Source organism: Sarcophilus harrisii, chromosome X, assembly GCF_902635505.1.
Source record: "Sarcophilus harrisii chromosome X, mSarHar1.11, whole genome shotgun sequence".
Lineage (NCBI taxonomy): Eukaryota > Metazoa > Chordata > Mammalia > Dasyuromorphia > Dasyuridae > Sarcophilus > Sarcophilus harrisii.
The window spans coordinates 69,233,394-69,253,463 of NC_045432.1; the positions used below are offsets into that span (position 1 = coordinate 69,233,394).

Here is a 20,070-nt window from a genome sequence, read left to right on the forward strand (position 1 = left end):
AAAAAAAATTAAGAACCAGGGAGAAAGATTTGGGGGTAGTTGGGAGGGAGTTTTGGATTGGAGTTTGTATGGTAAGACTGGATTAGAGCACCCTGAAAAGCACAGATGTCTTTTTCAAGTCAAATGTGCTTCTTATTTGTTAAAAATAATTCCATCTTTGGGGAAATGATTAGTGCTCTAGATTATAGGGGTAGTACGCTGGTCCCCAATCTGTAACAGACCCCTCTTGGAGTTGGAAGCTAGTTGTTACGAAAGGGTCTACAAAATGGCAGACATGCATGCTAAGCATTGACTTTTGCCTCTTTTGTAGCTCCTTTAAACTAGAGAGTCTGTCACATCCAAGGTTTATCAATCCTTTTCCACAATAAACCATAACATCATCCTCTTCACTAGCCCAATTGCCTCCTTATTGACCCGTTGAATTTCTAGTCTCTCCCCTTTCCAGTTCAGCCTTCACATAGCTGCAAATTGAGGTTCTTAAAACCTAGTTTGGCCCTGGAAGTTACCTTTGTTATTGAAATTGCTTCAGTGTATCCCTATTGCTTTGAAATTAGAACCCAAATGCCTGGGTTTAGCAAGCATTTAAAGTCCTTCATAATCTGGCTCCAGCCTGAACCCCCCCCCTTTCAGATTGATGCATGCTTTATTCCTTTTCACTTTCCATGTGTTATAGCCAAAGTGATTTGCCAGCTCTGCCCCCCCCCCCCCCCCAATAACAGTCTATTGCTCATTTCTGTACCTTTTGTACAGAAATCCAGTGCCTGGAATAATTCATACTAAACTTAGTATCACATTTGAAATTCTGAGCTTCCTTCCTGGTTCAGCTAAGTAAGGGGTCTCCCATGTGTGCTACTCACCACCCCAAATTACTTGGTATATAGTTTGTGTTTACGTGTGTGTGTGTGTGTGTGTGTGTGTATAAAGTCATGGGTCTTTTTGTCTTTGGATTCCCTGGTGCCTAGTACATAGTAGAAGCTACATAAAAGCTTTTTGAACGGAATTTGTTACCAAAAAATAAACAAATGTACCTTTAGCAGAATGATAGTCAAGCTGGGCTTCAAACCCAGATCATCTGCATCCCAATCTAGTCTTCTTTCTCCTGCCCTATGGTAGAAGCACTTAAAGGTGTTACTGAATAATAGAAAAGATTTCAGTTAGCAGGGATTTTTTTCCCACTCGGTACAGCTGTGATCTTCTGGGAATTTAACAATAAAAAGGGGTCCTTGGACTCACAGGTTGGGAATCATCGCATCCTGTCATTTATCTCAATTTTATTAAGCTTTGATATTCGGGTGCATGGAATTCACAGCCGTTTGCCAGATCTGAATCACTGGAGTTTGTTTCTTTACTTTTTCATATGTGATACCAACCATGTAAATTACTTCATGCCAGTCATTGCATTGTTATTTGATTATATAGGAGAGCATTGAATAGTGGTTCTCATCAAGTGTGTTTTTTTGCAAGATTTCAGAGATTTGAAATGGGCATTTCGAGTGACAGGAGTGATGATAAACTTGGAGCCTAACTGTTTGACAATAGACACCCAGAGAGAAGGCTATTTCTTTCAGTTTTCCCCCTCCCCCCACGAAGCCATTACAGCAATGGGCTTCTAGTTAAATCTCTCCCAAGAAAATACATTTCAATCTCACAATTTTTACATTTCAGGGAAGGAGTATTTAATAAGTAAAGCTTATTAAATCGAGCTGTAATGGGTTTTAAAATTTTTTTAAAGGTGACTGGTGAAAAATCGAATTCTTTCCCTCTTAAAAATACATCATAAAATTATGATGTCAGTTCTGTGTAAGTGCGGTGATTCCAGTGGAAATTACAAATGAGGTGTTTCCTGAATTTCACTAGTGCATTGGTTCTATATTATACTTGAAGCAAGCTGAATCTGAACATGGAACAATTTAAATAGAACGCATTGCAGCTGCCTGAGCAAAGCAACAGCTCTCTTTTTAATTTGTTTTCGGTATCCAAGGGCAGAAATATGTTTCCAGTGATAAGTGAAATTTGCCATGAGCGTCGTTTTCAATAGAATTAGGTGATGCATAGGGTTTTACTTTGAAATTCTGATGAATCTCTTTTCATTTTTGCATTCAAGTTATTGTTTACAGTAAAATGCTTTGGGAAATGCAGACTGTAGATTCCGTGGTATTTCTTTAAATACCTAAAGGCAGGAACACTAGTAAACCTATGTAACTAAATCTGAGTGCAAAATACAGATAACAGTGCATGAATAATCATGTGGTGATTTCAAAAAATAAATAAGATTTTAAATGGCTCTTCCATAGTTGTTTAAAAAAAGTGGGACTGAGTGTGATGACTAAGTACAATTTTGTTCTTCTTTAATCTATTGACTTTTTATTTAAATATCAGCTTGCTACTAATTTCAACTTTGACCTTCAGGGTGTTTTTTTTTTTTAAATTTTATAATATTCAATTGGACAAGAAAAAAATTTTCAGTCAGATTTATGTCATAGGTTTATAGATATGGAGCCGGAAGAGACCTTAGAAAGCATTGTGGTCCAGGCCCCCTTATTTACAGATGACTAAACTGAGGCTCGGAAAGGTTTATCCAGGGGCCTGTGGGTGGTAAGCAATAAGTGGTGGAGACAGGACTTGCCCAGCTGTTCTCCCTGCAAATGCAGAGCACACTGAGCTGTGATTACCATATTACAATTGGCTTAGTTTGTGTTCAAGATGAAAAAAGAATGAAAAGAGTAAGTTGAAGCCTTATTAAGCTCATAATCAATTCCGTAGCCAAGAAATACCAAACTGTCCAATAGAAAATGTGTCCAGCCAGTATTTATTGGGATCAGTGCGCGTAGCCCTTTTCTGTTAGGGGGCCAAAATTTGAGGTATCATTTGCTAATATTTTGCTGGTTGATGAGCATATTTTAAAGCTTCCAAGGCTTTGGCTAGACATTTTTGAGTGCTGTCTTTTCTATCATTAAAACAAAGGAAATTGCTTTGTAATCTCCTTATTTGAAGGTGATGTGGAGGGAGAATATTGAGACAAACAATATCCATAATTTGGGCCCTATTACTGATGATGATTCCTCTGAGAAGTCCATCATTTGTGACTGTGCATGTGGCTGTTACGCCTGGATGTCTAACCAAGGTTTTCTTCCCTCTGGCTGTAATTTGGATTGTTACAGAGAGAGAGACACACACAGACAGAGAGAGAGAGAGGCTGAGAGTAGCGTGCTCTTTTTAAAAATAAGACCTGGCTTTTTTGCACTGATATGTTATTATTTTTTTTTTTTAAAGAAACCCTTTATTAAATGGAGAGAGATGTTTGACACCTGTTCTATATAAATTATAAAAGTGCTTTAAATATTCTAGAGCTTCTTAAAGGCATCATTTCAAAAGAATCGTATAAGCTCTTTTCCCATCATGTTTAAAAACATGGAGGCAAGAATTAGTGGTTTTTTAAAATAAATGGATTTTTTTTTCCGAATCTGCAGTTAGTCACATTTTTGTTTCTTCAAATCTCATTAATAAATGTTCACTATTTTCTCTCTCTATTTCTGCATAATGACATTAAAGGAAAAGGAAAGCAAATAGAGAGACAGAGCTTAGAAATCCATTTCTCAAATCAACTTATTGTTGCTGTGCGATATGCTAAATTCAGGTGAGCCCTGAAGAGGAAAAAAGCCGGGGAAGGCGGGCTGGCCAGGTCTGCAAATGAGGCTCCTGCATAGTTCTCGTTTGCCCCTCCATTTCATAGCGGTTATTAAATGAGGTTTAAGCTTGGTGGGTGTTTATAGAGGCTCGTTTTGTCTCCAGTGCAAAGACTGGGGGAGCAGTTCAGGAGCAGACCTCCTGTGTCTGCTGCTTGCTTCAGTGAACGTTGTCACGCCTGTTTGGGATGGCGCTCTGGTTTTGCCCCAGCTGCACTGACTGGGGCACTGTGTGTGTGTGTGTGTGTGTGTGTGTGTGTGTGTGTGTGTATCTATATAATATACTGTGATACAGTGGGCAGAGGCAATGCACTATCGGCAGCTGTTTCCGAAGGCCAGGAACGAAGGATTTAGTAGTGATTGCAAATAGTGACATATCTCTTAAAATGAGATTTATATCACCACAATAGACTTTAGAAGGCAGTGTTTTACTGAAGGGAATTTGCATATCCTACTTGTTACTTAAGTTATGGGGGAAACCTTCTCCCTGCAACTCCAAACCTATCAAATGAAATCTCTCAGTTTTCAAAATCTATTCCTAAATGGATTATCCTGATATCAGTTTCCTTCTGACTGGCTTCATAGGAATTGAGGAAACAATAGTCAGTAAAATATCCATTTCAAAAATATTTGAATCTTTATACATTTGCAACAATTTAACTTATATTTAATTTGGTGGGATTTATTTTTGAATTTTAAAGATGTACAACCTTTTTCTCTCCATTTCTTTAAGAGAAATGATAGAGCTTTTTTTTTTTTTTTAAATTACCAACCAGCTCGCGTGATCTGATAGATATGTATGAACTCAGATGGAATAGACTCCCTTGGATTTTCCTGAGCTGTTTTGTGCATTGCAACTCCTTCTACTTGGAAGCATTTAAAATGCTGTTTGGGGCGGAGTTGAGGTTTAGAAGACAGAAGCTTTGAATCTAAATTATGGAATCCTGATCCCTTTTTTGGGTCTTAATTTTGGCTATCACTTTCTATCATAATATTAGCCTTTTGTTATGCATTTTAAAATAGAGATTAAGTAGTTCAATGATTTTAACTTTTAGAAAATTTTTTTTAGCATCAACTTGAAAGAAAACTGAGTCTTATCACATCAGATGCCAGAATAGCAAGTTTTTACTTAAAATAGGGGAGGGGAATACATATGGATGCATGCATATATTTAACTTTATATGGACATACATATATGTATAGATCACACATATATACTTATATATGTAGTGTGTATGTGTATCTGTATGAAAGGGAAAAGGGAAAAAAAAAACCCTTTTATTGCCCCTTCATATAAAAATGGTGCCAAAGCACATTTGTGACTGCTTTGTAACTCATAGCACTAATTACCCAGAGCACTCATATATTAAGCCATTTGGCTGAGGTTTAAGAGGCAGTACGGGGCAGTTTCAGAATTTGAACCCATATCCTACTGACCAACTCTCTATCACCTCTTATGGATTTTGTGAGTATGGACACATAACATTTCTTTGTCCTTCTATGTACATGTATACAAACACACATACATACATGAATATATTTTTATATATCATCTTATTTCCTTATTTTAATGCAATTTGATTATGATTTGCTGCTGGTATCACATATGAGAACACTCTTCATTAGAACTTTTTCTCTATGGTTCAGTGGCAAAACACCCGAATAATGGAATGGCAGACAATTCATTTTGTTTCTGCCAGTGTGTCCAGTTGATATGTATTTTAGCCAAAATCAGTCATGTTACAATCTGGATGCACTGTGAATCAGACCCAGATGACCAGTTCTGCCAGGCCTTGGTCCCCTTTTTATGCTTTGTATTTCTTCTCATTGTTAGGATTGGCAGACTTTACCATATCATTGTTATGGTTGTGCTAAGTTAAAAATAGAAACCCTTTCCTTTCCTCTCCCCTCTCCCATTTCCTCTCTACCTTCTTACCTATTCCCTCTCCCCTCTCTCTTTTTCCCATTCCTTTTCCCCTTTTCCCTCTCTCCTCTCCTTTCTCCCCTTTCCCCATCCTCTTTTTCCTTTCCTTTTCTGTCTCCTTTCTCACCTCTTCCTTCTCCTCTCTCCTCTCCCCTGCCTCCTCTCCCTTCTGCCCTTACCCCTTTCTCCTGTCTCCTTTTCCTTTTCCCTTTCTCCTTCCCCTCTTCCCTCTTTTCTTCTTCCTCCTTTCTCTCCCTCTTCCCTTCCCTTCTCTTCTCTTCCTTTTCCTTATTTCCTCATTTCCTTCCTTCTTTCCTCCCTCTGTCCCTCCCTTCCTCCCTCACTGGGGTAAAATCATCATTTAAGTAAAACAACTTTCTGTGGATCATTTTAAAAAATAATCTTTTGTGGGATCTTCCATCACCTAAATGGCCAGAAGATCATTATGGAGTGGATGACTTTGGGGATGTGAGAAGCCTAGCATAAGCAGCATTTAAAAAGGAGCTCAGTTCGAGTAAAAATGCTCTGAAAGAGGGCACTTACTGCATTGGGGACAGTCTTGGGATCCATGCAGCATGGGCTTCCCATCACAGAAAAGTGGTAAATAGGAGGATACCAGTGCAGCTGGCCATTCAGACTACTGTGCCATTTTGGTGAATTCTCCAAAAAAGGTTTGCTTTTAGTTGGATTTTGGGTAGAGAATACTAGTCATGGATATCACTTTCCTCCCTTCTTTACAGAGTTAATGTCTGCAGAACTTGGACTGGGGCCTTCAGGCCCTTTTCAAGGAAAAACCCAGCCAAAGTTTTTGGAGTTTCTTATCTCATGAGGATTAACGTGTGGGATATTAGAGTGTGTTTGGATCTTATTTTGTTTGTCTTTATCCAATATATCATAATCCTTCTTGACATATAAAATAATTACCTAGAAAACTAGAGCAGTGAAGGTAACATGTCATTTTGTGGGTTTTACCCTTTTAAAAATGAAGGGTTTTTTACAGTTTGATTTAAGTAAATATTTAAGATTTAAATTCAAAGGCCACTTCTTAAATTACTTATTGGAATTTCAAAAGCTGCATTCATGTTTAAAAATTGAACATCTCAATATTAACTGTAAGATTGTCATAATAAAGAGAAAATCTATCTCTAAAATTATTTTATTCTTTTCCTTAGTATTCATTTAGATTATAACTATAAAATTGAAAAATATTTAATGCTCACCTTTACTTTCAAGTCTATTACTTTGCATTAGAATGATGAACCCTTTCAGAGTAAGCTTTTAAAACTAGTCAGTCTAAAATAATACTTAGATCTTTTTTGTCTGAACTTTCCAAGTCAATAATCTCAAAGCATCTTGTTTATTTTTTTTTAAGATGGTGATAGTATTGTGTTAATGTTTCTAGTCAGGTATTATTTCTAAACTATATAACTAGTAGAACTAAGTATTTACTAATTTACTAAACACTTAACTAATTTTGTGAAAAGCTTCTGGTTACTAATATTGTTGCTATTTGTTTTTTTTACACCGTAATCACTCTCCGTTGACAACTGTATGCAGATAGTTGGAAGTAAAGTTATGGTGAGTACAAATAATATGTTGTTTTCCTCTCTTCTGTCCCCTGCCCCAGAATTACATTTGTCCTTTTGGAGATTTGAGCATTGTAAAAGTTTTTGATATTGATTTTAGAATTGGGTTTGTTTGATTCTTTTTTTCTTGCTTGTTTCTCACTGAAGGAAAGAGAAAAACATTGAGGGGAAGTGTTTTCCCATGTTTTTGAATCTCATTAACGATATTATTTAAATACTTCAAAAATAGAATATAGTTCTATTTTTCTGATTTTAACTAAGTTGAATTCCAATTTTCAAAGAAGAGCATTCTCTCTGGATCCCAGTGATAATGTATTTCACATTAGATGGTTATTATGCTGCTTCAATTCTTCCTAGTGTTGCATTGGTGCTCACAGGTACACTTTACACAAGAATTCTGCTGCTGGGAGTAGGCTGGGATTTGCCTTTGGATTTATTTCCTGTGTTTGGAAATGGTTTACTTCTATTGTGTAGTGAAATTTTGGGTAGACTAGATACTTGGGGCCTCTGATTTTCTTCTTGGCTAATGGCATTCATTGTCTTTGTGTCCCTGTCTAAGTCATGACTCTTCTCTGGCTCAGTTTTCTCATTTATAAAATGAAGACTTGGAATGAGAAGCATTTAAGGTCCCTTTCAGCTTGAATAGCCTTTGATATTTAAAGTGCAACATTCTAACACAATTGTTATTTACCATTCTGTACCATACCAAGAGTCATCCATATTGGTTTTAAGAGCCAATCGGAATTTGACCTAGATTTTGACCTGATTTCTTAATTTGACCTGATAATATACATGGTACTTCTATTTGACAAAAGGTACATGGATAACTTGGTGAAGATTGCTTGTGAAACACTGATGACAAAATAGGATGGTATATATAGGACTCCTCCTCCATTTTAAGGCACTTGACTAGTGTACAAATTTCAGTTGGGTACTGGTGAGAAGTAATAAAAATAGCTGAAATATAGAGAATCCTTGAGATACTTTGCTGTTGAATCCTCCCTAAATCTCTGTGACATTCTTACTACAAATATAATCCACTCTGTTTTATAGAAGAGAAAATGGAGGCTCAGTAAAGTCAGATAACTTGCCATTAAACACAGTTTGGTGAACTGTGGTACTGATTGGGCCTCGGGTTTTGCCCGACTTAGGGTTTGGGGCTCTGATATATCATAAGTATCCTAATTATTGGAACTCTGTACAGAATGACTGGTGCCTTTGTATCTCCTTTAAGTCAAGGGAAAAGGACCTGTGCCTCCACCTACCAGTGTTGGCCTTGCTGACTTATTCTTTAGGTCTTCTTCTAGTTCTCCCACCTTTGATCTTTACTCTTCCTCCAGGAACATTTGGAAAGAATCCTGACAGTGGAGTCCCAGGATCTGGGTGTAAATCCTGGCTCTCTGGGGCTTTGGGCAAGTTATTGTTTTCTTATCTGTAAAGTGAGATGATCTCTAAGATCAGATATATGATCTTAGGATTACTTTGATGTCAATATGTTAGTGATAAGCCACAAAGATCTCTAAGAAAAATGGCTTTTATCTGGGGCATTCATTTGTCTGAATTCTTGTCGAACCCATACATGGTGTCTTTAACATTAGGAAAACTCAATGACTTTGGCATTTGAGTATTCCCTTAGTACAGGAGAAGGCGGTTTTTCAGTCATATCTGACTCTTTGTAACCCCATTTGGGGTTCTCTTGGCAAAGATACTGGAGTTCTTTGCCATTTCCTTCTCCAGATCATTTTAAAGATGAGAGAACTGAGGCAAACAGAATGAAGTGACTTGTCCAGCCAGTCATAGTCTGTAAGTATCTGAGGCTGCATTTGAACTCAGGTCCTCTTGATTCCAGGCTCTAGCTTCACATAGCTGCTCCTTACCTCTTTCTGCAGCTTACTTCCTGCACCATCTTGGCAAAATTACTTTGCCTTTATGGTTCTCCTTCCTGGCTAGACCAAGGGTGTCATGGTCCTCTCCAGCTTTACTCCCAGCATGACCCTCTGGTCCTCCTTATGATGGCTGCTCTTGCTGCTGTGGCCACTTGAGTCTTTTCCAGAGGATCTGCTGCTCTGGACTCCTCTTCCCCCTTCCAGTACTACTGCTGGAGCCTCTCCCCCCCTGGCCTTTCTGGGAGGTGTGACCTCAAATATGAAAGTGGTTTTAATTTGCATGTCTTTTGTTTCTTGATTTGGCCCATTCCTTAGCCAGGGTTTTTTGTAATGTTTGGTGGATTCTAGTACAAGCCCTAAAGTGGGGGGCATTTCCACTATGACTTTAAATCATAGCTTTTTGAGTCTCAGAAACTGACTGCCACTTAGAATATTGATCGTGTTTTCCTAGAAGGACGAAACTTCGCTTAGTGAGCTTATATGTGATGTTTTAGAACACAACACCTCCCTAAGTGGGCCACTGCTTGAATTCCTAAATGTTATCAGGCCTTAAAAAAAATCCCTGTGGAGTTTGGCTTGGCTATCTGGCCTCAGGCTGGAATATTAAATGTATATTCATTTAGCTTTGGCTTAGCCCTTTTTGAATATAATATACATTGGAAAACCTAGTGCTGATGTGTTTTACATCTCAAGAACTTTGTTAGTTTTACTCCCTAGCGCACCTAAAATGGTTTGTTTGGTTTTTTTTGCTTCTTTTACCACCTAAATAAACAACACATTTTGAATTTTAAAATCTATAAATCCAGTTTCTATAAATTTCAGTTAAACTTGCTTATAGTAAACCTTGCTAAGTCATAATTTGTATAAATTCTGACAACTTTTTACAGCCTTATTATTTTAAAGAGAAGTCAAATTGTGCTATCTAGATCTAATATGAATATAATGCAATGGGAAAATATATAGTTTCAACTTTTCCTAAGATTCCAAGCCCCCCCCCCCATCCCTCTAAACACCCTAGAACACCTTATTGAAATTTAAATAGAGGTATTCTGAAGGTAAAGTTGTAAAAACTTTCCTAATTGTTTTTGGAAATTGAGGAAAACTGTTTTGCCCCCCCCCCCCCAGGGTCTTTTTTGGATGGGATCATGTGGGGGATTTGGATAGCTGGATGGTGAGATTTTTAGGAGAGCTAGAGGTTGAACATTGTCATTGCCATTTAGAATCAGCTCTGGGTTTTCCAATGGACCCTTTCAATGAGAGTTCAGCGGTGATCTGGAGCTTGAGGATTCTGATCTGCCATAGTGGGTAGCCCTGCAGCTGTCAAATTATACTTTGTGACAGTGGGTAGCAGTATTGGAGGGAGAATGCAGAGGAGCAATAGCAAGTGAGAAAAGGTGATTGCCTGCTATAGAAATGGAAACCGTTTGTCAAGAACTTTTATTCTACAATGTTTAGAATCAACATATCTGCAGTGTGTCCCTGAGACAGCTAGGTGGTGAGGTGACGGGCCTAACATCATCAAGAGATCTGAGTTCAGATTTGACCTTTGATACATACTAGACTTCTTAGGCAAATCACTTTACAGATTCCTGATATTTAAAATAGGAGTAATAATAGCTCCTATCTTTCAGGGTTGTTATGCAGGCAAAATGAAAGAACATGTGTAAAGTGTTTTGCAAACCTATTATTATTATCATTACAACTTGTCCACTTTAAGTATGTTCAAAGAATGGACACATTTGGACACATTTTCATCAATTATTGTTTTGGTCATATGTGATTAGCTCTTGGATATGGCAGTTAAGAGATGACTAAGAATTTTGGAGGGAGCAGTTTCAGTTCACTAATGAGATCAGAAGCCAAACTGAGATTTCAAAAATATCTTTGGACCATGGCAACAACAACAAAAACCAACCCCCAAACCCAAAAACATAAATGAAAAACAAAACCCACTCAACTGACAGTTGAACAAAAGTGATTAACAAAGAAATAAATCAGTGATAACATATAAAATACTTCATTCTCATGGTCACTCCTTTAAAAGAAAAGGAGTTGATAATTTCTCATCTACTCTCTTAAGATACACGTTGGCTTTGGATGGAAAATGCCATCATCATCCATAGAACTATGGAGACTGAAAGTAGATCTAACCTATTCACTTTAATTTTTCTTTCTTGTGGTTTTTCCCTTTTGTTCTGATTTTTCTTCCCCCACATGACTCATGAAAATGTTAAAAATGAATGTACCCATATAACCTAAGAAAATCAAATTAAATAAAAAAATTTTTAAAGGTGCGTCTTGGTCATTGCAATTAACATGAGTTGGGCTGCCTATTAGTGAGGTCTCTTATTTTATTTATCATTTATCTTGTTCTCCTGATTCTTCTTTTCTTCATGTTGGGCTAGTACAATTAAGTCTACCCTTATCTCTCTCTGCCTTCCTTGATTTTACTCTTTCTTATGATGCAGTAATATTCCATTTAATTCTCAATTTGTTTAGCTCTTTTTCTTTTTCTTTTCTTTTCTTTTTTTCCCTGAGGCAATTGGGGTTAAGTGACTTGCCCAGGAGTGCACAGCCAGGAAGTGTTAAGTGTCTGAGCCCAGATTTAAACTCAGGTCCTCCTGACTTCAAGGCTGGTGCTCCATCCACTGCGCCACCCAGCTGTCCCTAGCTCTTTTCTTATTGATGAGCTCCCATTTGGTTTCCATTTTTCTGCTACCACAAAAATCACCACTATAAATATTTTGATATATATGGAGCATTTATTTGGGTATTTTACCTCCATCGAGTATATTTCCAGTAGCGGCATTACTGGGTCAAAGGTCACGAACAATTTAGTTTTTTTTCCCCATCATTTGCAGAGTTCCAAATTGGACTACACAACAGTTGGGCCAATTCCCAGCTCATCAACAGCGTATTAGTTTACTGCCCGTGCTCCTTTATTTTCTTCAGCCTACAATGGTCTTTTATCTGTTGGAATTCTATTTATTCCTCTAAACTAAGCCTCGTATGCCAGTTCTTCCACGAGTCCTTCCTATATCACTTTAGCCAGACGTCAGGCCTTTTTTTCCCGGATTCCTGTAACACTACATTTGTATTTTGTTGCTTAACTGTCTTTGTATCCCTTTGTGGTTCCTAGAACATGCTTTGCACATAGAAGTAGGATTATTTAATTTCTCTTTGGCTCTATAAGGCAAAGCAAGGTGGGAGTTAATAAGAAGTAGATTCTACAGTCTAATGGGATATCTCATTAAGTTGTGATTGTAGAGTATTATAGGATTAGAAGAGAACCATCACTGTAGGATGGAATAATTGGAGAAGATTCAACACAGATGGGAGAAGGATTGGAGCTATAACAGGAACTTAAATGAAGATACGGGATTCCTCTGTGGCATAGTGGAGGCCGGCCATATTTTATTTGGTCTAGATGTTTGCCAGTGGGCTTTGAAGTGGGTTAAAGATTGTTATATCACCTCAGGATAACATTGACAAAGCTGTTTTAGGGGATTAATAAAATAACAGGATTTGACATAGATGAAATAGGTTACAATGAGAGATGGTGCAATCTCTCCTTGCAAATATGTACACATAGGATAGATGATTTGGAGAAGGGTGAAGAGACTGGACCAATGGAACCTTTATCCCTTCTAATTTCAATGGAGTGTCTCCTAACCCTGAGAAGGAGATAATTTGTGTATAATGTAGCATGTGCTCAAAAACAGAATTAGTTAATAGCCAAAGGTACCATCTAAAGAAAGATTCCATATGTAATGAAATATTTATAGCACATTTTTTAAAGTAGCAAAACACTGGCAAAACTAAGAATCCCTTCCCCAGTGATGTCATTATTTCAAGTTGAAATTAATTGGTTCGTAGTCCAGGGGCTGAAGGCTCAAGTCTTTTTATGTGATGTACCATCAGATTATGCTTAAGGGAAAATGTAACTACATATAGAAGATTTAATCAAATTCTGATGAGGTTTGAAAATAATACTGTCACAGGAACCCCTATTGTCTTCATCTGTTCATTCACCAAAACATCGATATGTCCTAGCAAGAAACTAGGGCTTTACATATGTGTGATTAGCAAGGGAGGTTGTGGCACAGGACATCAAATGGAGTTACACTCAGAGCATCTACGCCCAGAACAATTGTGTAGCATCTCGTGGAAGTGGCATTGGGCAGAGGGATTTCAGTAGGGGCCATATCAACCACTTCTAGGCAACCTTGTGTGTGCAGAAGGTATCCATTGTTTAGAAATGATCACTGGATCCTAGACTTAGAGCTGGAAGAGATCTCTAAAGCTATCTAGTCCCACTCCTTCATTTTACAGGGGAGGAAACTGAAATCTGGAGAGGGGAACTGGTTTGTTCTTGGGACATACCATTTGGAAGTAGCAGAGAATGGTGTCTGACCCTAATCCACAGATACTGTTTTCCCTCCATACTCTGGGGTTAAATAACTCATCGTTTTTTGTTCACTTTAGGTAAGAAAATTATAGGAATTTCATGTGGGTAATTTAACCAGGTTCCTTGAAAATTTGAATTCTGAACACTCATCTGAATCAATTTTCTCCTCATTGTGTGGTTCCATGGTTCTCTAGGTTATGAGAGTTTGTCGTACTGAGGATCCATTCCTGTTTAGTTTGAAAATGTATTCTGAGTATAACCATTTGCTAGCCGAATTTATAATCGTATCCCTAAAAGACTATTAAACATGACAACGTTGAGGAGTTGGTTCGTGTACCTGGGTAGAGCATTAAACTGATATTTCAGTCCTCGATTGGTGATGTGATTGTAAGATTTGTAAGCGGTCTATGGTATAGTTGTTCTGTGCTAATTATTTGAATAAAGGGAAAAGTTGCAAGGAAGATTTCAATCTTGGTTTACTCAGTGTTTTCTGCATAATTAATTGTGCAAGCCAGAAGGGGGAGACAAACCGTGCATTATTGGAGTTTATAGGTAGCTTTGCTTATAATGACAGAACATTTGCATTCATATTCCATTCTCATTTTTTTTTTTTCTTGTTTAGTTTTGGTAACTGAAATAGCTGCTACTGTAAAATGTTCAATTTTATGGTAGTGACAATTTTGTTGAAAATATCTAAATTCAATTAGAATAAAAATGATTAATTTCATTACTTTTTAACTGGTGCATAAAAAGTAGGGAAAAAACTAATGTGGTAATCAGATGAAAATAAGACTTGAGACTGTTTAATGGTGAGCGATTATAGTGATCTTTTAAAAATTGCATAAACATTGTTAAACTTGCAATTTAATTTTTTTCCGAGTTCACATCCATAAGTATAATAAATAGCTACTTTCCCATTCCTTACATTTTAATAAAGATAATCAGATGAGATATACTTGTTTTGGATTTAGGTATTTGGGTTTTGTTTTTATTTTTGTCCTTTTAAATTCTCTGCATCTTCACTGACTTAAAGAACATTGCCTTAACCAAGCCTTCCCTTAACTTTAGGATGTATTGCCATAAGCAAAATTACATTTATTATAGGTAAATTCAATATTTAAAGATGCCCCCAAATACAGAACGATTAATTAGTACCATGAGCATTTAATAGGAAAAAAAAAGTTTAGATGCTAACTCATGTTTTCTAACTTATGAATGGGACTGATTGGATGAAGTATTTCTCAGTATTGAGTCACATGATCCCTGTTCTTAGAGCTGGGACCCTGGGGAGGTCATTTGATCTCTGGAGCATGAACCTTGAAACCCTAGGATACAAGAAGTTGCAGGAAGCGTCCTGACCTGTGGGAGGCAGCCAACATTGGTGAGGATGGTTACGACCCTTTAGTGTATCCAATGAGAAGGCTCTGGTCTTTTGCTTTTAAATCCTGGACAAGCCGGAAGCTGGTCAGGTCCCAGAAGCACTTGGATGAGTCGGTTTGGCTCCCAGGTGTGTCTGGGCCTCTCCCTGCAGGGATTAAATAAATGCTTTCTCTTTATACCTGATGATGTCTCTGATTAGTTAATTGGGAAAGGGCGTCTTGTACCCACTCGTCCGAGACACTTATATTTTATAAATTAGTTGAAATTTGCCAATAGGATTGAGATAATTTTTTGTTTCTGGGCTGGCAGTAATTTTGCAGTTCTGAGCATAGGTTTAGTAGAAGGAACATTGTACAGAGACATGTATTTGACTGTCAACCCAATTTTCCTATGTATTTTTCCATGTTACATTGGACAGCTCACTGAAACTTCTTAAATTTCCATTTCCTCTTTTATTAAATAGCAGTGATGCTTTTTATTTACCATAAACTGTTATATGAATATTATTGTTAAATGTCATTTAGAGAATTTTTATCATGAAGAATTCTGTAAAAAAATTTTTCCCCAGTGTATTTATTTAAGGAGAGATGAATAGGTTTATGTAGCCTGTAGTACTTTTGCCATTGATGACTCCTTTACCAAAAATGGCATAAAAGATGATATTTTGAAAATGTATGATAAGAAAAGGAGAAATACCGATATGTATTGTGAGAGAGAGAGAAAGAGGAATAACCCCAAATGGTCCATTGGTGCTTCTATGCTATTAAAGGCCATAGCCAAATAATGTAGGACAATCTGAACCTCCTCTGGATATTTAAGGGAAAGTATGAATAAGAGTTATGCAGTTATGAGACAACGTGATAGATTATAATCTGTGTCATTGAAAAGAATGTCCCACTGAGGAGATTGTGGATCTACTGGAATAATAAAATAACGAGGTTTCATTTCTGTCATGCATACTAGTTACAGGTTCATTTCTGTACATGTATGATGCGGTACTTAAGTTGTTCAGTGATTAGATATATAGATGACTGTTCTTTCCTTGTATAGTTAAGCTTTGTATGAATTTCTTAAAAAACTTAGCTATTCATTTTTCTGTGTTGTGTTGATTTTTGCAGTTGAAAAAATATACTGTATTCTTAATGTTTTTGACTTTTCAACTCTGAAATAACTATATAGCACCCTAGCATTTTTTGCCAGTTAGTCCATTATGTATTATTTCTGTTACAGGTAGTTGAAAAATTTTACTTAGCATAATTTTTATGTAAGGTTCATTACTGCCACTATAGAGTTCAGCATGTAGTAAAGATTGGAGAAATACAGCCTTGATTGTTCAAGGATCCTTTTTTCAGAAAATGAAATGACTCCAAAATCTTTATCTCCATTTCTCATCTGATTCACAAGCTCCAGACTTCCATTTCCAATGGCCTACCCAGATGTTTGGCTGATACTTCAAACTCGATATGTCCAAAATGGAAATGACTTTTTTCTCTAAAAGCAGCTCTTTGTTCTAACCTTATTTATTTCAATGGTTCCATTATTTACCTAGTTGCTCAGGCTTGAAATTTCAGTTATATTTGATTCTTCCCTTTTTCCTGAGACCTTTTATATCTAAAAAGTTGTTAAGTTCTGTCTTTTCTTCCTTGGTAATTTATTTCATATAGGTTCCCCTTTTTTACTTTTCCTGCAGCTTGCAGGTACTTGTCCTGTTACAAGCCCTCATTGGCACCTGCTTGACTCTTATATTTTGCCTCTTAACCAGTCTTCCTAATTCTATTCTTTCTCTCTCCCCTCCCTACTCCATCCCATTCCAAGCTACATATCATTATTAGATTAATCTTCAGAATAGGACTTAATTGCTGCAAGGGATCTTAGAAAACATCTTGTCTAACACTTGTATTTTGTAAATTAAGAAATGGAAGCTCAGGGACAGGAAGTATCTTGCTTAAGGTCACATAGCTGGTAAGTGATAGAGATCCACATTTGCCAGTGGGGAGCCAAAGTGGAAATCTAAATCCAGATCTTGTTCCGAATTCATTGTTCTTTCTACTTCATCACATTTGCCAATTTAGGCATAGTTCTTTAATGTCATTCTTCTGGTGACTTGTGGTTGCATAGCAAATAATGTCCATAAGCTTAATATTCAAACCTCTCCCCATGTACTTCTCAGTCATCTCTTCTGGACTCATCTTGCCTTTTCTGCCCTATTCATATTGTACATGCTCATAGCATAGTATAGTAAAAAGAAGGCCCTACTGAGAGGCAGGAAACCTACTGGTTTGGACGCCTACCTGTATTACCTAAGTAGTTGTTTGATTTGGGGCAAGTCTTTTCAATTTAAAGCCTCATTTTCCGAATCTGTAAAATGGAGACAACACCCATACCTATTGTACAAGCTTGTTAGGCTCAGATGAGATAATTTATTCTATATGAAGGGCATTGCAAACTTTAAAGCGCTATGTAAATGTTGGCTAATGTTATCTCTGTGCCTTTGTTCATGCTGTGCTCAAAACCTTCATTCTCATTTTTGTCTATTGAAATCTTACTCAGCTTAAATACTTCTTCCTCCACTTCTGTGAAGCCTTTCCCAATTTCTTTCCTGTTTCTGTAAAAAAAAAAATGACTTTTCTTTGCTTCAGCTCTCTCATCTTTTTGCAATTCTTACACATTTGTGTTGTTTTGTATTAATTATGCATTATGAAAAGGTTGAGTGATTTTCCATTTTTTTTATCTGTCTACTATCTTCCAACTCCAGTCAGCTTTTATTAAGTTCCTACTGTGTGCCACGATCTATGCTAAATGCTCAAAGAAAAGCAGCTACAACAACAACAGTCACAGCCCTCAAAATTCCTAATTCTGTAGGCAGGGGTGTGGTGGTAAGATATTTAAAGGTTAAGTTCAAGATGATAGGACAGGAAAGGCACTAATATTTAGGAGGAATGGGAAAGGCTTCTTCTGGAAGGGGAGATTTTAACTGAGACTTGGAAGAGACTGCAGAAGCCACGAGATGAAGATGGGGGGAAAAAGAAATTTTGGGGGTTCTGCTTTCTGGGGGTCACTGAGTGAAGGTACATGGAGTCAAGAGATGGTGTTTCTTGTGTCAAGAACCAAGGAGACCAGAGTCCCTGGATTGCAGAGTATATGAAAGAAAGTAAGAGAAGGAAACTAAAACCAGGCAAAGGGTTCAAGTTATGAAGCCCTTGAAAAGCTGGCTTTCAACTCTAATGATATTTGTTAATGAACTTAATTTGTTCATGAACCAGTTTTTTTCTGCAAACTCATTTTTCATTATTTTATGGAATGATAATTTTTTATAATCTTCTGAGACTGTCCTCTGTAAGAGAAAAACAATTATGTTGATAGATTTTGCTTCATCAGACCTCTTCTCCCAACCCCCAAAGACTCAAAGGAACTTCTACTCTCAAAGGATCCTCTATCCTTAGAGAATTTATTTGCCTGAAATAGGGGAACACATTTACCTAATAGTGTTAAAACCCTGGAGAGAGCAAGTCACTTTCAGGTTAATACTGATTGTTGACAGAAAGCAATTTATTAGCTTCATACCAACATTGCCCATTATACTTGACCCGAGTTGAAATTCAGTTCCATAGGCATTTGTTAGATGTTTATTCTGTGCTGGGCAGTAGGGACTCAAGTCCAAAATGTAACAGCTTCTGCTCTCCTGGATGTTACCTTTTATGGCAAGCTTAGGAGGAGATAACAGCATATACAAAGATCAGAAAATATAACATCAAGAAGTAATTTTGAGAAGAGGTCCTAATGCCTCGGGGAATCAAGAAAGGCCTCATATAAGAGGTGCCACTTGAAAAGAAGGAAGAGTAAGAGCATTCCAGGCATGGGGGTTAGTTGGCCTGTTTAAAAACACAGAAATGGGAGACAGAGTGTTAATTTCAGAAAAATAGGCCCAATGTTTAGAATATAGAATATGTGAGGTGTAGTTGTGTTATCAGTCTAGAAAGATTGGTTTGAATTAGATTGTGAAGTGTTAAATGCCAAACAGAATAATTTATATTTTATCCAGGTAGTAGTCATGGGCTGTGTAAGCTTTATGAGCAAAGTTGGGGGCTGGGGAGCAGGAAGTGACAGATTAAGACTGCAAAAATATAAATTGGACAGTCCAAGTCACTTGATGAAAGGGCTCTACTTTTGGTCCCTGCCCCTCTCTTTTTTTCTCTTTCTCTCTCCCACCATTTCTACTTACCTCCACCCCTGCCTCCAGCTCTTGGGAATCTTATCAGTTTTCCTGAGTTTAACTGTCATCTTTATGTAGATGATCCTAGATCTTATTTGCCTTTTGAGCTCCATACTTATATACCTATCCTTCCATTTAATTTGTTGCTTTCCAGCTTCACTAAGAACCATTTTTGACTCTTCACTTATGTTCATATCTAATCTTGATAAGTCCTGTTGATTCTACTTTTAGAACATCTCTCCCATCAACTCCCTGTTCATACCATAACCAACCTAATTCACTTCCCATGCAGACTGCAGTAACCTCCTAATTTGTCTTCTTGCCTCTATTTTTTTGCCCTCTTGAATTCATCTTGCTTACAGACATCGAATTAGTATTCTCAAAGCATTTTCCCCCATAGCTCCTCCAGAGCATTTTCTTTACTAATGTGCTAGATTCTGGGCTTGAGGGCTGAGAGAGAAATTTTCTTTTATGGATTCTTTAGCTGCATTTCATAAATTTCCTTCCTTCCTTCCTTCCTTCTTTCCTTCCTTCCTTCCTTCCTTCCTTCCTTCCTTCCTTCCTTCCTTCCTTCCTTCCTTCCTTCCTTCCTTCCTTCCTTCCCTCCCTCCCTCCTTCCTTCCTTCCTTTCCTCCTTCCCTCCTTCCCTTCCTCGATCTAGCTGTACCTTATGTGTTTTTTTAATTCTTTTACAATAAATATTACTTCATTGATTTCTTCTTTGTTCCATTCATTATTTTAGCTATCATTACTTAGTCTTCATTTGCATTTGCATCTTATGAATGATTTTTCATGAATAATTTTCATATTCATTCTAGTTTGTATTGTGTTAACTTTTGTAAAGGTTATATTTAAACATGTTTGCTTTTTTGTGTTTATTTGAGTTCTTATGCAATAGCATATTATATATTTTCAGTAAATGTTTTATTCAGTGCTGAAAAGTAAGAATACTCTTTTAGATTCCTATTTAAGTAATTTCAAATAAAC

The 20,070-nt window shown here is 37.1% G+C and overlaps 1 protein-coding gene across 1 annotated transcript in view; it reads left to right on the plus strand.

Annotated features, from left to right (window-relative positions):
* DIAPH2 (diaphanous related formin 2) overlaps positions 1–20,070 on the plus strand; it is an 868,850-nt gene that overhangs the window by 74,061 nt on the left and 774,719 nt on the right. The window lies entirely within an intron of this gene.